Genomic DNA, 4,952 nt, shown 5'->3' with positions numbered 1-4,952 from the left:
AAGGTCTATCTGGGCATTCATGAACATGAACAGCGGCATAGCTCAGTTGGTAGAGTGGCCGTCTCACATCTGGGAGGCCGGGGTTCGAATCCAGGCAAGAGTCATTTGCAGATAATGCTCCAGATCGCTCACTCTCTTTTCCAAAGGACAAATAAAGTAAATTTTTTTTTTAAAGTGTGGAAGCCAAAAAAAGGTCTCCAGAAAGTGCTTAGGAGCACGTTTCAGGCCATTTGGAGTCGATTGGTAGTGTTGTTGAAAACCATTTTTTGAAAATGGTATGAACCTGAAATTAGACCAAGTGTGAAAGGCAAAAAATGGTTTTCAGGAAGTGTTTAGGAGCACGTTTCAGGCCATTTGGAGTCGATTGGCAGCGGTTTTGAAAACCATTTTTTGAAACTTTTTGTTAGTGTTTTGACTTGAGGGTTTTGACTTGAGAGGGTTTTCATGGGAGAGTGTTTGAAGTTTTTTGAGGAGGGGTTTTGGAGAGGGTTTTGACTTGAGAGGGTTTTCATGGGAGAGTGTTTGAAGTTTTTTGAGGAGGGGTTTTGGAGAGGGTTTTGACTTGAGAGGGTTTTGACTTGAGTGTTTGAAGTTTTTTGAGGAGGGGTTTTGGAGAGGGTTTTGACTTGAGAGGGTTTTCATGGGAGAGTGTTTTAAGGTAAGGAGTAGTGGTTTTGGAGAGGGTTTTGACTTGAGAGGGTTTTGACTTGAGTGTTTGAAGTTTTTTGAGGAGGGGTTTTGGAGAGGGTTTTGACTTGAGAGGGTTTTCATGGGAGAGTGTTTTAAGGTAAGGGAGCAGGGGTTTTGGAGAGGGTTTTGACTTGAGAGGGTTTTGACTTGAGTGAAGTCTTTTGAGGAGGGGTTTTGGAGAGGGTTTTGACTTGAGAGGGTTTTCATGGGAGAGTGTTTTAAGGTAAGGGAGCAGGGGTTTTGGAGAGGGTTTTGACTTGAGAGGGTTTTCATGGGAGAGTGTTTTAAGGTAAGGGAGCAGGGGTTTTGGAGAGGGTTTTGACTTGAGAGGGTTTTGACTTGAGTGTTTGAAGTTTTTTGAGGAGGGGTTTTGGAGAGGGTTTTGACTTGAGAGGGTTTTCATGGGAGAGTGTTTTAAGGTAAGGGAGCAGGGGTTTTGGAGAGGGTTTTGACTTGAGAGGGTTTTGACTTGAGTGAAGTTTTTTGAGGAGGGGTTTTGGAGAGGGTTTTGACTTGAGAGGGTTTTCATGGGAGAGTGTTTTAAGGTAAGGGAGCAGGGGTTTTGGAGAGGGTTTTGACTTGAGAGGGTTTTGACTTGAGTGTTTGAAGTTTTTTGAGGAGGGGTTTTGGAGAGGGTTTTGACTTGAGAGGGTTTTGACTTGAGTGTTTGAAGTTTTTTGAGGAGGGGTTTTGGAGAGGGTTAGGGTTAGGGTTAGGTATATAGATGATTCGTGTCTTGTGTCCCTCGCGTCATTTAGGTTTTCTATTGCGCAACACTGACGCGATTGCGCAACACCGGCGAGATAGGGTTAGGGTTAGGTATATAGATGATTCGTGTCTTGTGTCCCTCGCGTCATTTAGGTTTTCTATTGCGCAACACTGAGGGTTAGGGTCAGGGTTAGGGTTAGGGTTAGGTATATAGATGATTTGTGTCTTGTGTCCCTCGCGTCATTTAGGTTTTCTATTGCGCAACACCGACCGAAATTGCGCAACCCTGAAAAGATATTGCGAAATTCGGTCAAAACAGCTCTGATCTCTATTAAAATTGCTGTGCTCCATCACCACCACCAGGGCCACCTCTCATACCAACGGTGCGATGACGTCACTTCCGGTTTTGGAGACCCACACTTCCTGTTGGTCGTTTTCTCCACTTTTCGGGCTCCTGGGAGGTTCCACGCAGATGAAGATGAGGAGAAAGTCAGCTCCAGGCTCTGAAAAGGCAAGAGAATCCGGTCAGTGGCCCGTCAGTGTAACAGCATGCGTCACGTGCAAAGTCCAGCGGTTCTGAGTGCCATTTTTGGACAAGTTCTTACCTCTAGGCGGCTCCAGGCGGGTGCCACGCATCAGTACGGCGTCCGGCAGGAAGAGTGGAGAGATGAAGATGAGGAAAAGTCAGCTCCAGGCTCTGTAGGCGGCGCCAGGCACGTTCCACGCATCAGTACGGCGTCCGGCAGGAAGAGTGGAGAGATGAAGATGAGGAAAAGTCAGCTCCAGGCTCTGAAAAGATAACAGAAGCAGGTAAGTGGCCTGTCAGTGTAACAGCATGCGTCATGTGCAAAGTCCAGCGGTTCTGAGTGCCATTTTTGGACAAGTTCTTACCTGTAGGTGGCTACAGGGAGGTTCCACGCATCTCTCCGGCGTCCGGCGTGCAGCAGGAAGAGTCAGGCAGGTTCTTCCTGAGGCTTAAGTGACAGGTAAGTAGTATTGCAGGTAGCTCTGGACTCTTTGGTTGTGTCCCGGCGGTCCCGTGGACTCCGGTCACGGCCTCAACAGAGCAGTCTGCTCGGTAGAGGCCGTGACCGGAGTCCACGGGACCGCCGGGACACGTAAGCCCCCACACCACGTCAAGGTAGAGTCCAATGTGGGAGTTTTTTTGTTTTTACAGAACAATAAGTGTGCAACTATTTACCAGCATGAAGAGTGGAGCAGTGAAGGTGAGGAAGTCAGGTCCTGGCTCTGTAGGTGGCGCCAGGCAGGCTGCACGCATCTGTACGGCGTCCAGCACGAAGAGTGGAGAGGAAACAGTCAGCTCCAGGCTCTGAAAAGGTAAGAGAAGCAGGTAAGTAGCTGAAATTTTCTGTGTGTGTGTGTGTCTGTTGAGCAGTTGCTGAAGTCAATAAAAAACATTTTTTGGTGAAATATGGTGTTTGGAGTCTGATTTCTGGCCTTTATGTGTGCATAACTTTTGACAGCAAGGTCACAGGATGATTCACATGTCTATGTTCTCCTCCTTGTGCAGTGAAATTAAGGAAATAGTAAAGCATGCAGATAATTAAAGCTCTTAAGTTTGATTCTGGAAAGCATTTACTGTGTGGAGAACACAACATCCATGACATGTATGTAAAAATTGTGGATGGAATGTTCTTCTTTGGCATCTAAACAGTTACTGCCAGAAATAAGGAAAAATACACACAACAATACAAATAAGTAACTTCCTCTCTCTCTTTGTGCTGTCAGGCTAAAGGCAAACAACCAAACAATGCATTTTATATCTAATAACAGAAACACTGATACAACTTACAGCATCACTCATGATAGATAAGCCATTTCATCATACACTCTTACCCGATGCTGGCTCTTTTTGGGAAGAAACGGTCTGAAGTCCACCATGAGGCCGTCTCTCCATCTGCACACACACAAGAGCAGTTACAATGTTAACAGGCATCCAGTCAGTTAGCTACTCATTAGCACCTTGCCTTTAATATGAACACATGAACTGACACAGCAGCTAGCTTCTCTCAGTGCAGTTCAGACACTGACCACCTGTAACCTTTGCTAGCCTGAAAAAAACATCAGCTAACTCATAGCTAACAACAAACTAAGCTGTGAGTACATGCAGCTAAAACATGAGCATGAACTGACAACAGATAGCTTCTCTCAGCTAACTCATAGCTAACAACAAACTAAGTTTTGAATACATGCAGCTAAAATATGAGCATGAACTGACACAACAGATAGCTTCTCTGACAGACTAGCTTCTCTCAGCTAACAAACAGTAAGCTGTGTGTACATGCAGCTAAAACATGAGCATGAACTGACACAGCAGCTAGCTTCTCTCGGTCCAGTTCAGACACTGACCACCTGTAACCTTTGCTAGCTGGAACAAAAAAACATCAGCTAACTCCCAGCTAACAACACGAGCTGTCTTTAAAAGCACCAAGAACCAGCTTTGACACAACACCTAGCCCAGTTCAAACACCAGCTGTAACGGTCGCTAGCTAGAAAAAACGCCAGCTAACTCCCAGCTAACGATCCAAACGCTGAGCTGTCTTTAAATGCAGCTAAAACAACCGTTGACACAGCTTGTACAAATCAAACCCACACTGAGCGGCTCTAACGGTCGCTGGCTAGAAGAAACGCCAGCTAACTCCAAGCTAACACCACAGACGGTAAACCGTGAAGCTAACGGCCGAGCGCACGACGAGGCCACAGGCTTCAACCACTACGGCTAGGCCTCGCTGCTTAAAACAAGCCTTCGCACGGATCTGCAGCCTGAAAATACATACGGTGCTAAATCACACTGCTCTCAACAGGCACACACAATATCACGCTCCAATTCCACTGGCAATGACTCTTAACATACCTGATATGCTAGTCGTGGCCTGCACCGTGTCTACTCGCGTCTCCACCCGAGGAGCGTTAGTAAAAAAAACAGCTACGCAGATTCAAATCGACTGGACCGGAAATGCTCTCCTTTTGCGGATCAAAGTCATTAAACTGCATTTTACAAGATGATTGGACACGCCGAATTAATGCCGAATTGTTTAAAAAGCATGTATTTTGCTAACAAAAGCGGAGATTGACGTCCATGTGGCGTAAAAAGCGATAATCCTAAAAACGCTATTTTTTGAACGGGCTTTGGCACAGTTTCCGCTACCGTTCGCCGCGGCGGAGAAAACTCATTAAACTGGCTTTCAGCAGATCGTGGGACACGCCAAAATACTGCACAACTGTCTAAAAAGCATACATTGAGCTAGCAAATGTGTTAATTCGGTCTAAAAAGTGCTAACAATTCAGAAAACACACCTTTTGGACGAGCCGAAGCTACCGTTAGCCGCGGCGGAGAAAACTCATTAAACTGGCTTTCAGCAGATCGTGGCACACCCCAAAATACTGCACAACCGTCTAAAAAGCATACATTGAGCTATCAAATGTGTCAATTCGCTCTAAAAAGTGCTAATAATTCCAAAACACTCACCTCTGTGCCCGCTCCGTTGTTCAAACGGCTCCGGCTGCTTGGTTCAAACGGCTGCGTCGTTCAA

At 46.1% G+C, this 4,952-nt stretch overlaps 2 long non-coding RNA genes across 4 annotated transcripts; one reads left to right on the top strand and one right to left on the bottom strand.

Annotated features, from left to right (window-relative positions):
* The first annotated feature begins 538 nt into the window (after nucleotides 1-538).
* On the top strand, nucleotides 539-1,379 carry LOC127536405 (uncharacterized). 3 transcript variants are annotated; one of them, XR_007945403.1, is made up of 3 exons: nucleotides 539-658; nucleotides 980-1,109; nucleotides 1,236-1,379. It is a non-coding gene; the product is annotated as an uncharacterized LOC127536405 (long non-coding RNA). The 3 variants fall into 3 exon arrangements; XR_007945402.1 differs by having other exon boundaries at nucleotides 1,170-1,318; XR_007945401.1 differs by having other exon boundaries at nucleotides 541-658; nucleotides 722-1,109; nucleotides 1,170-1,304.
* Nucleotides 1,380-1,555: 176 nt separating this feature from the next.
* Nucleotides 1,556-4,952, bottom strand: LOC127536403 (uncharacterized). The gene is made up of 6 exons (XR_007945399.1): nucleotides 4,889-4,952; nucleotides 3,256-3,316; nucleotides 2,600-2,728; nucleotides 2,290-2,372; nucleotides 2,004-2,187; nucleotides 1,556-1,901 (listed from the first exon to the last, which is right to left on the bottom strand). It is a non-coding gene; the product is annotated as an uncharacterized LOC127536403 (long non-coding RNA).

This window comes from Acanthochromis polyacanthus, chromosome 12, assembly GCF_021347895.1.
Source record: "Acanthochromis polyacanthus isolate Apoly-LR-REF ecotype Palm Island chromosome 12, KAUST_Apoly_ChrSc, whole genome shotgun sequence".
Lineage (NCBI taxonomy): Eukaryota > Metazoa > Chordata > Actinopteri > Pomacentridae > Acanthochromis > Acanthochromis polyacanthus.
The sequence above is the reverse complement of the archived record's forward strand: the minus strand, read 5'-3'. Positions and strand labels throughout refer to the sequence as shown.